The sequence below is a fragment of the Dermacentor albipictus genome, chromosome 4 (assembly GCF_038994185.2).
Source record: "Dermacentor albipictus isolate Rhodes 1998 colony chromosome 4, USDA_Dalb.pri_finalv2, whole genome shotgun sequence".
Lineage (NCBI taxonomy): Eukaryota > Metazoa > Arthropoda > Arachnida > Ixodida > Ixodidae > Dermacentor > Dermacentor albipictus.
Genome location: NC_091824.1, coordinates 32,409,087 through 32,429,134, shown reverse-complemented (window position 1 = coordinate 32,429,134; position 20,048 = coordinate 32,409,087).

The window sequence follows — 20,048 nt, the reverse complement described above, 5'->3', positions numbered from 1 at the left end:
ATGGAAATTCTAGACGATGAGCAAAACGCGAAGAATGTGAAAGTAGGAGCCAACGTTTCTACAAGTAGATTTGTTGAAACGTTGGCTCCTAGAAAAAGACAAGTCCACTTGTCGAAAACGTTCGCTCCCGCTTTCACCTTGTTCTTGCTTTGCTTAACGACAAGTGATGCCACTCCACACCATCACACCCATTTTACAGAGCATACTCAGTGTGCAAATTCGAACAGAAAGTTAGTAGGCTTCTCGTTGATGGTAAATGTTATGCTTTAGGCTCTATTGTCTCCAATGAGCTCCGAATCAAAAAATGTGTTCAACCTTATCTCTGGCCATGGAGACTATATTTCTACAAAGAAAGGAATAGAATGTTTAAGTTAAACTTAATTACTATGTAATTTATTAATTAGCATTTGGTTTGCTGACATGTACACGACTAAACACTTTCTCCAGCAAATCAGAAACGCTACTGTGAGCTATAGAAGGGGATAACTTTGCTGGCCTCTTTAGGAAGGGCATAAAACAATTGCACCATAAGGTCAACCAAATTTGAGAACTGTCTCTCTCGAGAGATAATCTCTGCTGGCTAAGGGACTACGTGAGGGCATTGTGAGGGAGGGTGTGCGGAGGAAAAGAGCGCGATTGGTCTATGGATTGCTTAAATAATAGAGCGCGTTGATGTCTTTGGCTATTTTGACCGTATTCGCAGTGCTCGGTGACCGGACTTACTCTGCCGATGCAAAGGACACGCTCTCTCCCACAAGAAAGATACGGGGCGCATTCGTCGCGGAACGTCAGCTTACACAACCCGGGAAACGATTTGGATGCTGTCAGGACTTCTCTCACTGGCTGTTCTCGCACGAAAAATATTTCGTTATTTATTGCAAGCAATTATGTCCAGCTGGTCAGTACTTGGTGTTAGTAGCAAAACGAAAAGTGCTTTTAATTCTTAAGAGTGCACAATCTGTGCTACGTCGCTGGCAATAGGTCCTTTTAGATGATTTAGCCATTTGTCGATTTTTTGGCTGGCCAGCATGGCATAGCCTTAGACAAGCACGGCAAGCATAGACTACCTGTTTATCAGTTCCACATGTAATCTATAAACCTAGCGTTACATTTAAAAGGCGCTTGCGCAAAGTTCAATTTAGTCCATTTCTAGTCCATAGTCTAGTCCATTTCGAAACCTTTGTTGCCTTCGCTATATATTTCGAGGAACAAATTTCATTTCCGAGAAAAATAGCCACAAGCGAGCTTAAGAGGTTGTTTCATTTGCACGCCAACGACAGCCCTATAATGTCCCGATACATTCTTCAGACGTACAGGTCAGCTACGGTCAAAGTTTGCTCGAAACATTTAAATGGAGGTAAGGATAAAGAAGTTGCCGATACTGAATACCGCGCCGTCGTCATCATGTGGCCATCGTCGTTATGTTATCATTCGGCGAACGAATATGTGTCAACGATAACTTGTTCCACCATCATCAAACAACATTATTAATGCCCACACTGTATTTCAGATTTATTGCTACTGTATCCCATTTGATTTCTACAGTCCGCATAAGGCTATATGCTTACTTTTGCAATTGTATAAAATGGCTTCTGCAAAACTTTTATAGCCTTCAACGTGCTAGTAGAATCTGCCATTTGTATCCACTGAACAGAGTGCAGGAAGATGTAGACGCTTCCAACTGCTGCGCCCTGTGCAGCCCGTGCAGACACATTTCTCAAAGGGCTATTCGCAATCTTTGAAAAACCCCCTCTCATCACCATGTCCTGTATATTAGTTCAGAAAAACGGAGCCAATTACGGACTGTTTAGGTTTGTAACACAAGGTCATGTCACCGATATTCGCAAAGATAGAATTGAAATCCGGATAGATATTAAACTTCCATTAATTTATTTATTTATTTTACCCTCAGGGCAAAGCATTACTGAGGGGAGTGGGTAATACATAATAACACTGGAAATACAAGCAACAGCAGAGAACAATAAATTACTAAGACATAGATAAGTTAGAATAGGTGATCAACACAATATATCATTCAATAGAAGCGCTAACTGCAGTGCGAAGCAATACCTAGTCAGGAATCGTGGCAATTGAGGAAGGAATGTGGTTCCAGTCACATGACTTGCGAGGAATAAAAGAATCCGAGAATGTTTTAGTTTTACATGTAGAAATGCCTACCTTATATATGTGATCTCTGCGGTGTGAAATATATGAACGCCGAAGAAGTAACTCGTAGCAAATAGACTCATGATGAAATATTTTGTGAAAAAGGCGCAGGCGTGCAATTTTGCGTCGTGATGCAAGTGAAGTTAGGCCCAGGGTATTCTTGATAGTGGTTACGCTTGATGTACGCCGAAAGTCAGAGAGAATAAACCGCGCTGATTTGTGTTGTACCATCTCCAGTTGGCCGATCAAACTCTTAACACGAGTGTCCCAGATTGATGAAGCATATTCTGGTTGTGAACGTACGAGTGTGGTATAGAGTAGAGGTTTGATGCTAGTTGGCGCTGCGGGAAAGTTACGTCTCAGATATCCGAGCATGCGATTAGCTTTGTTAGTGATGTGCTCAATGTGCGCATGCCAGCTATGGTTAGACGTAATATGAATCGCGAGGTACTTATATCTTGTAACAGGATCAAGTAACACACCATTAAGAGTATATACTGACAATTCACTATTAACACGAGAGATGCGCATAAGTTTACACTTTCTAACATCTAAAGTCATATTCGAAGTTTCGCACTATGTTGAGATAGCAAAAAGGGCAGACTGAATAATGTGTTTGTCACTATCATTTGTTATTTCCTGAAAAAAGACGCATTCATCGGCAAAAATATGCACAGAAGAAGAAAGTTTACTGGGTAAGCCGTTGATAAATATGAGAAAAAGCAGGGGCCCCAAGACGGTGCCTTGGGGCACACCGGAAAGAGCAGAGTGAACGGTGGAATGAACATTGTTGACGGCAACAAATTGCTGACGATGGGTAAGGAACACTTCAAGCCATTTTAGAATGTTAGTGTGTAATTCTACCATGCGCAGCTTTACTAACCAAAGATGATGGGAAACCTTATCAAATACCTTCGCGAAATCTAGAAAGATGCAGTCAGCGATCGAGCGGCAGTCTAAAATTGCGTGAAGCTTGTGCGTGAATAACAGCGGCTGTGTTTCGCATGAATAGGACTTCCTAAAACCATGCTGGGAAGGATGAAAAAAACAAGTTTCATTCAAGGAATGTGACAATATCTGAAAAGAGTATGTGCCCTAAGATTTTGCATGGGATGCTGGTAATAGATATGGGCCGGTAGTTAAAAGGAGAGTGTTTGTTACCGGATTTATTCACAGGAACCACCTTACCTATCTTCCAATCTGCCGGTAGTTCACCGTTTTCCAATGATTGCTGAAATATATTAGTTAAGGCAAACAATGAACATATTTTAGTACTTTTCATGAACTTTGTAGTAATGCAATCGACCCCAGCGCGGGAAAATATCTTAAGATTATCAATTATTTTAGCTATACCATCGCAATGGATGACTACAGGGTACATTGGGAGGAAGTTGTTATGAGTCAGTTCAGGGCAATCCGTAGTTTCACCACTTGAAAAAAAGCTCTAAGAACATCGTTCAGTACATTTGCATAGCCAGTATCAGATATAGGTTCGTCACTTGAATTCGTTATTATTATTCTAGACGTTTCGGGGGGGGGGGGGGGGGGTTAATGATGCTCCAAAACTTTCTTGGGTTATTGTGCAACGTACCCGGTATAGTGCTATTCTAGTAATTTGCTTTGGCTTCACGACCGCAGAATTGTAAGTGTAAGCTGCAGAGCGATAACGGTACCAATGATGTTGCGTGATTCTTTAGCTGAACGGAAGATGCGTTTCTTACGGTTAGACAAGCGCTTAAGATGCGCGTTATACCGTGGTGCATGCAGGTGATAAGATATTACGCGAGTGGGTATAAAACGGCTGGTGAGATCTAAGATATTGTTCTTGAATAAGAGCCAGTTTGCGTTCGCGAATCGCGAGTCAAATTTGCCAAAAAAAAGGTGGCCATGACAGGGCCTGGTCCATTATTACTTTGTTGAAATCAGCGCGATGATACATGCGTATTATTTTAGTGTGACTAGCAGACTTGTGTATGGGAATGTTCACAGAAAAATTTTGCATAGAATGGTCGCTTAACTGGGGCATGTTGGTTATTTGTGAACACAGTTCTGGGCATGTTGTTAGTACGAGGTCTAGTGTACTTGTTGTAACTTGAGTAATTCTTGTAGGCTGAGTAACAATTTGGGTAAAATTGAACAGCGGACATAAATTAGTGAATTCCTTGCATAGCGCCGAAGAGGGGCATGGTTACACCGAGGACCAATTAATGCCCGGAAAGATAAAATCACCCAATAGAAAGATAGATGACGAAGGGTAACGCGTTACTATGACATTAATGGTATCATGAAGCTATGCAAGAAGTGTAGGAGAACCATTAGGCGCTCGATAGCATGCGCCTAATAATACTCAGCGGCAGCCTAGTACTATAAGCGAATTTGAATCTAGCCGCTTGCTTTCTGTGGTGTTCAAGTTTTCTAGTTATTGGCTCAATATGAATATAATGCAAGTATACTGTATCTCAGGCGGCTCCAATTGGAACACGACTCAGTTGCCGAATTTGGTGCGAAAAAGAAAGCAATAGCATTTCTCACGAAATTTTCTTAGCTGCGTATGGTCGAACCACTGCAATCGACTGTTAAAGAATTATGGTTGCTCCACGCAATGCAAGCTCACTCGTGCATAAACTGTGCGACATGTGTCGAACATCTATGTTATAAAGTCCTATTAGAAGCCTAGCTGTCTGTTGTAAACGCGATACCCAGCGGCCGCTCAGCGTCATGCATTTTCGTATCGCTGGTACAGCTCACCCTCAAAGAGGCCACGAACATATGCATCGTTTAACGTTTGTGCTTGAAAGATGGCAGACGAAGCCCGAGTTTTATGCTCGCCCATTCTTAAGCTTAAGCGTTAGCGCGATGGCCTAAGTGCTACACTTATCCGTGCAGCATTCGTCGAGCAGAAGGCCAGAGTGTGTGTATTGTTTCTTTTAAGCTCCTGCGTCAACAATCATCGTCGTAATCATAATCATTATCAGCCCATATATATGTCAACTCTAGGAGAAAGGTCTCTCCCAGCGATTTCCAATTACACTTGTCTCGCACTAGCTGATTTCAAACTGCGCCTGCAAATGTCGTGGTTTCATCAACCCACCTAATTTTCTGTCGTATGTGAGAGTCCTTTCCCTTTCTTTGGCACTCATTCTATAATTTTAATGGTCTACCGCTTATCTACGGCGCGCCTTTCATGGTCTGCCCAGCTCCACTTTTTTCTCCTAATACCAACTTGAATATCGCATCTTCGTTTGCTCTTTGATTCATCCGCTCTCTTCCTCTCTCTTAACGTTACGCATAACATTTGTCGTTCCATCGCTTTTTGCGTCGTCCTTAACTTGTTCTCGAGCACTTTTGTTAACCTCCAAGTTTGTGGCCCATCGGTTAGCACCGGTAGAATACAAGGATTGTATACTTTTCTTTTCAAAGACGGCGGTAAGCTCTCAGTCAGGATTTGGTGATGCCTGCCTCATGCACTTCAAATAATTTTATTCTTCTGTACAATTCCTTCTCATGATCAGGGTCCCCTGTGGGTAATTGGCCTAGATAAACGCACTTCTGTACCTACTCTAGAGGCTGACTGGCGATCTTGAATTCTTGTTTTCTTGCCTAGCTATCGCACTTGACCTTTGTCTTCTGCATATTACTCTTTAACCTCACTTTTGCATTTTCTCTGTTGAGGCCATCAATCATTTGTTGCAATAAATCTCTACAGTGTGGCTGAACAAACCGAAGGTTGCTGAGATGGTCATGGTTGATCCTAACTTCCAAGCCTTTCCAGACTAATAGCTTGGATGTTTCTTTTAAGCATGCAGTGTATATCATCAGAGAGGTGTTTCTTTACCTGACCGGTTTTTTGATAGCTCATTTTCTACTTTTCTTGTGGAGAACCAAAGTAGCTGCGGAATCTTTGTAGGCATTTCCCTATGAATTCACGCGTCCCTCCTATACTCAATGATTACGCATTGCCTCCATAACTGCTGCTATCCCTACTGAATCAAATGCCGCTTCTTTATATATGAAAACCATATTGATAGTTAGGTTGTACTCTGCATATTTCTCAGTTACATGATTGATAACACGGATGTCATCTATAGTAGAATATTCCTTCCTGAAGGCAGTTATTAGAAAATATCTTCAGCAGAGGTCAACTCTCTCTCGACTTCCAATAGGCCACGCCGATGGCACGCACTCTTATCTCTTAACAAACAGCGACCAGCCTGTCTGTGGGAAATGTGGCGATAGGCTAACGGGATCATTCTACGCCAACTGTCCTGACCGTGGCGCTCGAGAAAAATCCTTTTTGTCTTATAATTACGAAAAAATTACAAGTATATAAGCATTATTTGAACGGTATATCCCCAAAATATTTGGAACGGAAAATAAATTTTGGCCACATGAGTGCCATTGGAATTTCACGAAATTATGGAAAACCAGGTGAAAGAAAATTCCCCAGCAAGCGACCGTATAGCGCATTATTTCAAAATGTATGGTTTTGCGTTCTTGAACATTGTTCTTTCATTATAAAGCAGTTTCACAAAATAACGTCATGTTTTTTATTCCTTAGCGCCAAGGTGAAAGTGCGCAAATTATAGCGTCTTTCCGAAAGTTGTCACAAAAAGAAGGTAAGAGGAAACCTACATTTACTTTTACAGCACTTTTTCTATCTACAGTAAATAAGCATACCTTCAAGATTCAAAATTTTGTGAACTTCTGGTGATATCGGCTCTTATTCTGCGCCACACAGGCCCCCATGTGAACCACCCTGGTTTGTATTTCCCGCCAACATGTTATAAGGTGAAGTGGAAGCACGAATCAAGGTAATGCAATGGTAGGACCCAAATTCAAAAACTTTTTTCTCAATGAAAACGCAGACTGCTTTGATTAAAACTTCCCTGGTGAAATTTGTTATTCTTCTCAATGATATCCCCTTTTCTGCTTATTTTTTCGATCGACCACCTTAGTGCGTTACTAACGCTTAGACATAGGCCAAAATGACATTTTGCCAGATTCAGGCTTCTATTTTGTCACCCTGTGAGCATCACAAAGGCAAAAATAAAATTTTAGACAATAGTAAGCTTTAGTGCCAGTTCTATAAAAGTAATTCCAGGTTTTCTCACCCTGACCATGTCTTGTGAAAAATTTCTCATGAACTATAGAATTTGCGCATCTTTCCCTCAGTGCTGAGGAGTAAAAAAACATGAAGTTATTATGTGAAACTGTTTTATAACGAAAAAACAATGTTCGGACAACGCTAAACCCTTAATTTTGAAATATAGCGCTAAACGGCCGATTTCGCAAAGTATCTTTTCTGCACCTGGTTTTCCATCATTCCGTGAAATTGAAATGGCGCTCATCATCAACATCATCAGTCTTGTTGCGCCCACTGCACGGCAAAGGTCTCGCCCATACTTCTCCAACTACCCCGGTCATGTACTAATTGTGGCCATGTTGTCCCTGCAAACTTCTTAATCTCATCCGCCCACATAACTTTCTGTCGCCCCCTGCTACGCTTCCCTTTCCTTGGAATCCAGTCCGTAACCCCTATTTACCATCGGTTATCTACTCTCCTCATTAGGTGTCCTGCTCATGCCCATTGCTTTTTCGTGATTTCCACTAAAATATCATTAACTCGCGTTTGTTCCCTCACCCAATCTGCTCTTTCCTTATCCCTTAACGTTACACCTATCATTCTGCTGTCCATAGCTCGTTGCGTCGTCCTCAATTTAAGTAGAACCCTTTTCGTAAGCCTCCAGGTTTCTGCCCCGTACGTGACTACTGGTAAGACACAGCTGTTATAAACTTTTCTCTTGAGGGATAATGGCAACATGCTGTTCATGATCTGAGAATGTCTGCCAAACGCACCCCAGCCCATTCTTATTTTTCTGATTATTTCCGTTTCATGATCCGGATCCGCCGTGACTAACTGCCCTAAGTAGATGTATTCTCTTACGACTTCCAGTGCCTCGCTGCCTAGTGTAAATTGCTGTTCTTTTCCGAGACTGTTAAACATTACTTTAGTTTTCTGCAGATTAATTTGTAGACCCATCCTTCGGCTTTGCCTCTCCAGCTCAGTGAGCATATTGCAGTTGGTCCCCTGAGTTACTAAGCAAGGCAATATCTTCAGCGTATTGCAAGTTACTAAGGTATTCTCCATTAACTTTTGTCCCCAATTCTTCCCAATCCAGGTCTCTGAATACCTCCTGTAAACACGCTGTGAATAGCATTGGAGAGATCGTGTCTCCCTGCCTGACGCCTTTCTTTATTGGGATTTTGTTGCTTTCTTTATGGAGGACTTCGGTGGCTGCGGAGCCGCTATAGATATCTTTCAGTATATTTACATAGGGCCCGTCTATACCCTGATTCCGCAATGCCTCCATGACTGCCGAGGTTTCGACTGAATCAAACGCTTTCTCGTAATCAGTGAAAGCTACATATAAAGGTTGGTTATATTCCGCTGGAGCTCACGTGGGCAAAAGTTTTTTTCCCGTTCAATATATTTGGTGAAAGTGCTGTTCAAGTAACGCTTATATGCGTGTCATTTTTTTAATTTTTGTGGAGAAATTATTTTTCCCGAGCGACATGGTTGAGACAGTTGGTGTGGAATGACGCAACTGTGTACCACGCTTTGCTTGAATGTTGGGAACTTGAAGAGCAAAGAAAAAAGAACTTTCCGTTAACATACAGACAACGCCTTCTATTATATACGGTAATGTTTGTCGGCAAAGGCCTGCTCATAGACATGAAATCAGTGTTAGACTTTTCAAATCATGTTCGTTTACAGAATGTTGTACACACGAGTCATCCGTGGCGCGCCCTCTCAGTAGAAGCCTATGCCGGGGCATTAGTATCGATAGCGCACGCCTACGGGCCCTTGCGCACAAAAGTGATGCAATAGTGCTGTTTCGAAACTACGAATAATTGAGTGTCTTAAATTTTTCTCGTTTACATACATAACACACCTCACTGCAGTCATTGTCATAGTTTTATGGCAAGTACATGTTTTCTGCATCAATGCAGCGACCAGTTTTAGGCCACAATATACTTACTCAACGCTATTCATCCATCGATCACTCTGTACCATTTCTTGGCGCTCTTTGGTCGTACCTGGCCAGTGTGCCACCAAACACTATAGATCATCAAGTTATCCTGGGGAATATTTTATACAATACTGAAAGGAAGCTAACGGGCCCTATAATTGTTCACTTTTTAATGTCTCCCGTCTTATGGATTAGTAGAACGTTGGCATTCTTCCAGCGCTCTGGTACAGTTGAAGTCTTTATTCGTTGCGCTAAAAGGGCCGCAAGCTTTTCAAGCATAATATCTCCTCCATTTTCGAATAACTAAGCTGTTATACCATCTTCTCCTGCCGCTTTTCCTCGGGCCGTGTCTTGCTCATTGCCATTTATATGAGGATCCTCTGTAGGTTGTCCAGGACCACTGCCAATGAAGGTAGCATGGCAGCGCTGGGTACTGTACAAGTTAGTATAGCATTCTTCTGCTGCTTTTACTATGTAGTGGAAATTGCTGATGACATTACCCAAATTTTCTGCCAGTGCCTACATCGTGTCATACGCCAAGTTTTCTTCTTGCTTATTTCATGCTGTCACTATTTCTTACTGCTTCCTTAAACTTTTTCTTGTCGTAATTTCGAATATGCCTTACTTTCTTCTTGTTCATAAGTTTTGACAGTTCAGCGCATTCGATTGCATTTGTTCAGTTACTGCACTTTCGTGCTTTGTCATTTCTTTATTGTGTCATTTGCTACTTGACAGAGCTTACCTAGTGGTTGTCGTGGTATCTTACCTCATACTCATAGTGCTGCCTCGGAAATAAGTCTAGTTATGGTTTCATTCATTACCAGTATGTTACCTTCATCTTCCTGCTCTAAAGCTCCATGTTTGTATTCGTCGGCTTTTACCATTACTGCGTCTAGGTTGACTTGCTTGTTCTTGAAAATTTCTCTCTTCAAATTGAGAGAAATCATAGGCATCACTAACCTATGGTCACTACCTTCTACCAAATTTAACACTTCTATACCTTACACTATGATGGGATAAGCAGAGAGTATGGGATCCAAGTAACTTCTCGTTTCTCTATTAGGGCTGTTCGATGTCCACTTCCAGTTACTGCGATTCCTGAACAATGTATTCATTATTCGGAGTCTATTGATTTTCGCGAATTTTGCCGACATCTGCACTCTAGTGTTCCTAGAGTCGATTCCGCAGTTGCCAATTGCTTGTCCGCTAGCCTATATTTTGCATTGAAGTGGGTCATGGCTACAGTAAACTGAGTTTGCACCTTCCTCATTGCGAACTCATCTTCCTAAAACGCTTCTAGTTATTGATCATCATGACTGCAGGTTCGAGCGCAGGCTTTTACTACCTTTAGTGTACATCCCTAATTTAGCTTTATCAAGACAACTCTTACCTTCTCATTCACGCTGTAGAATTGGTCAATGTAGCCCGCTATGTCCTTATATATTATAAATTTTTACCTGTATTTACTTTTATCTGGGAGGCCTCCTTAGCAGAGGACGTGGCGTTACTCAGCACTGTATAAGCCCCTTCAGTTCCTCTAACCTGACTAAGGCGAATAATATCCCAGGCAATGCCTGAAAGTTTTCCAAAGAGCCGTGCTAAGCCATCCTCATGCGAGAGTGTTCGCGTGTTAAACACTGTCAAGTTCAGGTTCCAATGGCGGCCCGTCCGGATCCAGATATTCTTAGTACCCTCTGCCGCGTTGCCGATCTCACCGCCGCCTTGGTCAGGTGCCACGTGGCCACTGGAGAATGAAGGCCTTGGGTGAATTTCAAGAGTAATGAGGGAGGTAGTGGCCTAATACTGCACCAGGGAGGCCAAGTCTTGTTCTGGTGAACGAGCGTCACTGTTGAAGCTTAGTGAACCTTCCTAATGTTGTTGCAGATGACTACCAATTGGCTTCCCGGCAACTTTTTTAGCCAGTGTCAGGCATTGATATAAGCCTGAAAATGTAGTTGACTGCTTGGTGATTCAAATTTACCACCTTCAGGTTGAATTAGAGTCAACAATAAATCTTCCTCGACCGCGTACGTGCGTGACCGCGTACGTGCGTGACCCCGTACGTGCGTGAGATTCGGGAATCAAGGGGTTACGACCACGGAGAATTGACACTATATCGTGCAACCTATGACCCACAAAGGGCGGATAAATCAGCGGATCTCTTAGGCATGTAGGGCCCTCTGGGCGTATTTTTCGTTGACAAGATAGCGTAGCCGCCTGTGGGATTATCTTACTGAGCTATGTCAAATGCTCGGTTGCAGTAGACGGAAGTTCAACCTCCCCTCCCCCCTTTCGCGGTTTTTTTACGCTGGTGTATCTGAATTTGACATTCTCCAGTGCACTACGTCTGCAGGCTTGGAGTGACGCCTGACAGTGGCGAAAGTTGCCGAGAACGAGTGGGGCTTTACTAATCCAGGTACAATCAAATTACGAAAGTCCACTAAGCTTGAACAAAGACGCTTCCTCACCAGAACGGGAATTGGCCTCCCTGGTGCAGTATTCGGCCACAACCTTCCTGATGATATATACAATTAACCCATGGCTCCCAGTCCCCAGCAGCTGTGGAGCACCTGACCGAGGCGGCGGTCAGACCTATAACGCCGCAGAGGGGGCTATGAATGCCCGAGTCCGAACAGGCTGCCGATGGAAACTGACCCTGTCAACTATTAACAGCCGAATTCTGTCGACTAAAGCTAGCTCAGCAGGATTCTTTGAGGAACTCTCAGACGTCGTTTGGGATATTATCGGCCTTAGTGAGATTAGAAAAACTGCTGAGGATTTACATTTCTAAATAACAGCGATATCCTCTGCAATAGAGCTGTCCCCCTGATAAGAAGCAATATGAGGTAGGATTCTTAATTCATAAGGACATAGCGGGCAACATTGACAAATTGTACAGCTATAATGAGAGGCTAGCATTAGTCGTAAACAAAATTAATAAGAGGTATAGATTAAAGGTAGTACAAGCCTACGCTCTAACATCCAGTCACGACGATGAGGAAGTAGATCAGTTTCATGAAGGTGTTGAATTAGTGATGAGAAAAGTGGAAACACGGTATGCAGTAGTAATAGGTGACTTCAATGCAAAAGTGGGGGAAATGTAGGCGGGTGAACAGGAAATTGGCCACTACGGCGTCGATTTTAGAAACGCTAGAGGAGAGATGCTGGTACTATTCGCAGAGAGGAATAAGCTGAGAATAATGAACACCTTTTTGAGGAAAGGTAGCAGCACAAAGTGGACCTGGAAAAGTCCTAGCGGTGAAAAGAGAAATGATATTGATTTCATACTTTCTGCCGATTGCAGCATAGTGCAGGATGTAGAAGTGACAGGTAGGGGTAAAGGGCCGTGATCATAGATTAGTCAGGGCTAGGATTCGCCTCAATTTTTACAGAAAAAGAATAAAGTATGTCCCGAAGAAACAGCTCAACTTAATGTCAGTAAGGGTAAAAGCAGACAAATTTAGGCTGGTGCTTGCAAACAAATATGCAGCCTTAGAACAGAGAGATGATGATGATGACATAGAGCTAATGAATGAAAACGTAACGAGACTTGCTTCAGAGGCAGCAATTGAAGTAGGAGGTAGGGCACCAAGGCAACAAGTAGGCAAGCTCTCCCAAGTAACAAAGGACCTAATGAAGAAACGACACAGAATGAAAGTGTTGAACTCAAGAGATAAGATAGATTTTGTGGAACGTTCAAAACTGATCAGCAAGGTGAAAATAAGGGATATTGGAAATTATAACGTGAGAAAGACTGAAGAAGCCGTAAAAAATGGACGCAGCCTGAAATCAGTGAGAAGGAAACTAAGCGTAGGACAAACCAAAATATATGCACTGAAAGATAAGCAGAGACATGGTTATATTATCAGCAACCTCGAAGGTATAATAAAAGCAGCGGAAGAATTCTATACTGACCTGCACAGTACCCTGAGGACTGAGGACTACTCCGTTTGAAACAATTATCAACAGGATAAAAGAACTCCTCCTGTAACTATAAATGAAGTCAGAAGGGCTTTGCAACAAATGAAATGGGTAAAGGTGGCAGGAGAAGATGGAATAAAGTCGCTGTAATCAAACATGGATTAGACACAATGCTGGAAAAACTGGCGGCTCTCTATAAGAAGTGTCTACCGACTGCAAGGGTCCCAGAAAACTGGAAAAATGCAAACATACTAATGTACAAAAAGGGAGACGCTGAATAAATGAAAAATTAAAGGCCCATTACCTTATTCCCAGTATTATATAAAATGTTTACCAAAATAATCTCCAATTGAAAACGGGCAACAGAGGACTTTAGTCAACCAAGGGAACAGGCTGGCTTCAGGAAGGGATACTCTACAATGGATCACATCCATGCCATTAATCGGGTTATCGAGAACTCCGCAGAGTAAAATAAGCCTCTCTATATGGCTTTCATAATTTACGAAAAAAACATTTGATTCAGTAGAGATACCAGCACTCATAAAGGCATCGCGTAATCAAGGAGAACAGACCACTTACGTAAATACGCTGGAACATATCTAGAGATTTTACAGCCAACTTAATTCTACACAAGAAAAGTAGGAAGATACCTATAAACAAAATGGGCAGAAAAGGAGCACAATCTCTGCAATGCTATTTACTGCGTGCTTGGAAGAAGTATTCAAAGCTTTAAAGTTGAAAGGTTTAGGAGCAAGTATCGGCCGTCAATACCTTAGCGACCTTCGGTTTCCCAATCACATTGTTCTATTCAGCAACACTGCAGACGAGTTAGAACAAATGATTGAGGACCTTAACAAGGAGAGTGAAAGTGTGGGGTTGAAGTATAATATGCAGAAGACAAAGATAATGATGAATAACCGGGCAAAGGAACAAGAGTTCAGGATCGCAAGTCAGCCTCTAGAGTCTGTGAAGGAGTACGTTCGCTTGGGTCAGCTAATCACAGGGAACCCTGACAATGAGAAGGAAATTCACAGAAGAATAAAAAAGGGTTGGATCGCATACGGCAGACATATCAGACCTCCTAACTGGAAGCTTACCGTTATCATTGAAAATGAAACTGCAATCAGCGCATTTTATCTGTACTGACATATGGGGCAGATACTTGGAGACTGACAACGATGCTCAAGAACCAGTTAAGAACTGCGCAAGGAGCGATGGAACGAAGAATGCTAAGCATAACTTTAAGAGACAGAAAGAGAACGGTTTAGATCAGACTGCAAATGGGTATCAACGATATTCTAATTTAAGAGAAAAAATGGCGCTGGGCAGGTTATGTGATGTGCAGATTTGATACCCGTGGGACCATTAGGCTGACAGAATGGGTAACAAGAGAAAAGAAGTGCAGTAAGGACGAAATCAGAAAATTAGGAAATTTGAGGGTGCTAGTTGGAATCGGTTGTTGCAGGGCAGGAGTAATTAGGGATTGCAGGGAGAAGCCTTCGTCCTGCAGTGGGTATAAAATGGGTGGATGGTAGTGATGAAGATGAAGCACAACAATCCAGTGCCTAATGATGTTTATTCGCTTCTGTGTACAGCGTATATATCTAACCAGCTAGTCACAATATGGTGGATACCTGGCCATAGACGTATTGAGGGCAACATGCTTCCAGACGAAACAGCCACATCAATGGCCACCAAAGCCACCAACATCTCTGTAGCTGTCCCTGCTTGCAACGTCTGTTGGGGTAAAAGCTTACGATCTATTGGCATCACTTATGGGACACTGAAACATCCAATAAAGTGCACGTCACTATACCACAATTAAGGCACTGGCCATCTATATAAAAAATAAGTCGAACAGAGGTTACCATATGCCAACTGAGAATCAGCTACACAAATGGTACACGCTCGTACTTGCTGACTGGCTATGAGCCGCCTACCTGTAGTAAATGTCGCCGTGCGCTGACGGTCGTGCACGTGTTGCTTGAATGTGGTGAACTAGAGGTTCTTAGGAAAAAAAAAAACACTTCCGTTTACATCCCCATCAACAAGTTCCATTACATCCAGCAATGTTTCTTAGCAAGAAGGCCCTCTTTGTTGTTAAATCAACATTAGCTTTGTTCAGGGATGCAGGTATGTTGCACGTCATGCACCCATGTGATCCGTAGCGCAGCTTCTTATTAGTGGCGTCTGCTGCGATAATAGTATCAGAGCATGTCTCCCGGTTCTTGCTCTGAAGGACCCGTACTTTTATATTTTTATCTCCTGATCACATTGCGAAGTATATTTTAGGGTCATTAGAATACGTCACTTGTCCTTGCCATCCTTCTAGCACATATATATTTTACGCACTTACACACGGACTGATTTTAGGCCCCTTTACAGCCACGGTACATCCTAGACTTCATCAACCATTGTTAACTCACTCTATTATATGTTTGCGTACCTTTGGCCATAACTGGCCCTTGCGCCATTAAAAACCACTCACCACTCATCAATCCAGTCTTTGGTCCCTAGATAGTAACCTCTTACACGCTTGTCGCTGATGCTGCATCAACAGGAGCTTTCATGCCCATATAAATATTCCTCCCTCTGCTGTTTCTTTTTAAGGTCATCGCAATGATTTTCACAATGTATTGATTGCGCTTTATATCTGCCTACACCGCCGAATATTTGAACCTATGTTGATTCCTTAGCGGCCTCTCCAGAGTGCGTCACAGCAACAACTGTTTGCAATATCACAATAGCTGTATCTGCTTCCGGGCCTTTGGCAGCCTTGCATGTGCGTCGGGCTCTTTGTCAACGTTGCGTTCGTCACGTCTAAGTAAAAGCGAGATTGTGCTCGGGTTCACAATAGAGAAGCTTTAAACTACCTCGCACAACTACGTATGGAGCCTTCAGCTCCTAACTCGTCGTTCCAAAATGTCGATGGGGCTCCCGGCGGCGGTGTCTATATTCTGGTATGGCGAAACGCAAAAGTGCTCGAGTACATTTCTCTCAGCGTACGTTAAGAACCCTATCGGGCAAACATAATTTGAAGCACTTTACTTCTACGCCATTCGAATAAGGTCCCTGGTTTTAAATAGCTAATTCGTCTAGTAACTAAGGTTAATGTTGAACGCGCTGGTACGCATATTAGATGACAAATATAATATGACCAATGACTGCATCAGTACAGACTGTTACAGAGGGACCGAGGGACGAGCACCATTAAATTAGCATTTTGGCGTATACTTCAACAATCTATTGAGCTCACCGTCGCTGTTCTTAGTGCCACGATGGATATTATGTTCTTTGTGAAATGTTCCATGTTGCCCTGCAAGTTGTAAAGCACGGGAGGCGTATATAAGAGCAGGTGAGACAGCACTACCAGAATTTTGGGAGTTCTAAGCCTCCTTCAGGAACGTGTCTGCTTCTCCCATGTCGTCTGGCTGACCTGTCTCATTTAACGACTCCTACAGCATCCCATTACAGGTGTCAATATTTTTCGTACTTCACCATTGTCGCCACTACGTCATATTCCTTTTGCGAACGCATTCAAGTTTGGTGCGTTTTATAGTGACGCTGCATACCTCTACCCACCAGTACACTTTTCATGTCCGTTGGCAAAACACTCAACGTATCACAGTGGGAGGCACGCGCCACGTGTTCCGCTCGGTTCTCCGCAGCACCAACAGATGGCAGTCGCCTCGACGCATCTGCGGCAGTGGATGCACGGAGGCAAAAAAAAAGAACCCCCAAGAAAAATAGAACTTGACAGGTCGCATTCTTGTATAGCGTTCACCGCAAGCGTTACCTGGCAAAGATTGCGGTTGCATAAACTGCAGTCGGCAGGACGCGGCAACTGTAGGATACGAAGCACGGAGTGACGTAACTACGCTTTCATATGTAAAAGAAGAACCCGCCTAGCAAGTGATTTCATTTGTTTTCTGTTAGCCCTATGGAAAGGCCATGGATAGTTAAGACTACCGAAGAGCATCGTGAACACGATGAGCGGCGGCGGTAGCACCAACGGTAATATGCACAATGGCGCTATGGGCAGGCTAGGTTCGGGCGAAACGCACATTTAGGGCACCTGAAGAGCAGCTCGGATGTATGAGCGGCGAAAGGAATTGATAGCATCGCCAATATCCACAACGGCGTCGTGCTGTGGCTCGACAAAACCCAGTACAAGGCTTCATTGCATTGGTCCATCGGATTAGGTGATACCGCAGATTTGCTGGCCAACTACCTTCACAGCGTGGACTGGAGCCAATATTTTGTTGTCTAATTGCTCAGTTCAACTTCGTTTTTGCAACAGTGCCTCTCACTCCCGCTATTTTTTTGATCGGCTGCGCCGCATTTCTGCGAGAACTAAAAAAAATCACAGAGGACAATGAACCCAGTGCTCTGCACCAGACAGGCACTGCAAGCTTTTGTGAACTTATTTGTTTAAAGGTTTATATTGGTCTTATTCATCCAGCAAGGCTTCATTATTTGGCGTCCTCATTGTCTTGCCCCGTGCTCCCGCACACAGCCAAGCCTTCCGCCCATGCTATGGTGTTGATCTAATTATTGAGGACTTATTGAAAGTTATTGTGCAAACGTTGTAATAAAGTCTTGTGAATTTGGGGTTAGCAAGCACTGTGATCACGTTGGCAAATATGTTTGAGTTCTATTGTTCGCAAGATATGTCACATTGCACCTAGTAGCGTTGCTCGCAGAAAAAGATGCACGCATCATAGATGACGCTTTTGGGTGGTGGAAATACGGTGTGTCTCTGCATTGCTTGAATGCTAATTGCATTAGCGACAGCAGTCATGAGCTTTGTTGTGACGGAAATTTAATGCACTTGGCACTCTGTAGGAGCTTCCCCCAGTGGTGGCATGTCTATTTGTATCTATTTACGAGGATGCATGTATGTCAGCGCTTAAGGTGGTTCTCTTCAACGTTGGTCACTGGGTAATCTATCGTCAAATCGGTAGAACATTGGACTGATGTGATGAAGGAACCCAGTTCGAGACCAACTGTCGTACCAACTTGGGTCATTGGCTGTATAACGCATTGTACGTGCCGCTCTTAAACGAACCCTTCTGACGCCTACTTTGGTCACGGTGCAAGCGCCTTTATTTACTGAACCTCTCTGAAGGCAACTTCGGTACGTGCCGCTGTCTATTACCCGACCTTAATGAAAAAAACAATATCATTTAAATTTCCTCGGTGCTACGCGGAATCAAACCAACGTCACAGATATTGAATCTTGTTTGAATGTCTTGTTACTGGGAGCAGCGTAGGTGTAATTAGGACAGCTTTTAATTACTGAGCCAATGTGCGTCGAAGAGCGTTAGTTCCAAATCTTCCTCGTTACCTTCGAGAACACAATCCAAGACTTCTTGGAGTCTGGACATACACACATACATACGTACATACATACATACATACACACATACATACATACACACATACATACATACACACATACATACATACACACATACATACATACACGCATACATACATACACACATACATACATACACACATACATACATACACGCATACATACATACACACATACATACATACACGCATACATACATACACACATACATACATACATACATACATACATACATACATACATACATACATACACACATACATACATACACACATACATACATACACACATACATACATACACACATACATACATACACACATACATACATACACACATACATACATACATACATACATACATACATACATACATACATACATACATACATACATACATACATACATACATACATACATACATACATACATACATACATACATACATACATACATACATACATACATACATACATACATACATACATACATACATACATACATACATACATACATACATACATACATACATACATACATACGTACGTACATACATACATACATACATACATACAGTCTGAATTTTCAATTCCTTTTTCACCTGTAACCTCACTCCCCTCTTTTGAGCTTCGGCAATTTAGGGCAATAAATAAGTAAATTAATTAATTAATTAATTGCCCCCAAAACGCATAACGGGGCATCAGGCAGTAGGAATGATATGAAGTACAAACGAAGGGCTGGATAGTTGGCACATGTTAATGCCAAGTGGAATAATAGCAAATGTGGCAGGACGAAGACCTGCACCTGTCAGAACCCGAAAAATCGCACTAACTGGCCCAAGTAAGCACTCTTCTGCCATAACCAAACTCTAGAACTTGTTCTTGGTAGCAGAATGCCATTGCTATCGAGTGAACACGATGAAAAAATTGTGAAAGCGTGTTCGGCTGGATCAATGAAAAAACAAGAAATACACCACATCTTATTTGCTGCTATTTATTTCGTTGGTCTTCTGTAAGGCATGACGTCCAAGCACACAAAAGTGTCTCAGTAACCAACATGTTTACTTTGGTCACGGGGCAAGGGCTGTTTAATGAACTTCCATGAAGGCAACTTCGGTATGATGGGCTGTGTATTACCCAACCTTAATGAGAAAATCAAATCATATTGACCGCAAAAAGACAGGGACATAGGAAGAAAACACATAAACAGCACAGGCGGTAAGCCTGTGCTGTTTATGTGTTTTCTTCCTATGTCCCCGTCTTTTTTGCGGTCAATATGATTTGCAGTAAATACCAACTAGGCCAAACTGAAGTTCTTCTTAATGAGAAAAACAATCTTTTTGAAATTTCTTCGATGCTACACGGAATCAAACCAACGTTACAGATATGCAATCTTGTTGGAATATATTGTTACTGGGAGAAGCGTAGGTGTAATTAAGATAGCTTTTCATTGCTGAGCCAAGGTGCGTCGAAGAGCGTTTGTTCGAAATCCTCCTCGTCATCTTCGAGACCACACTCCAAGTCCTCTTGCGGTGCGGACAATACATACCTA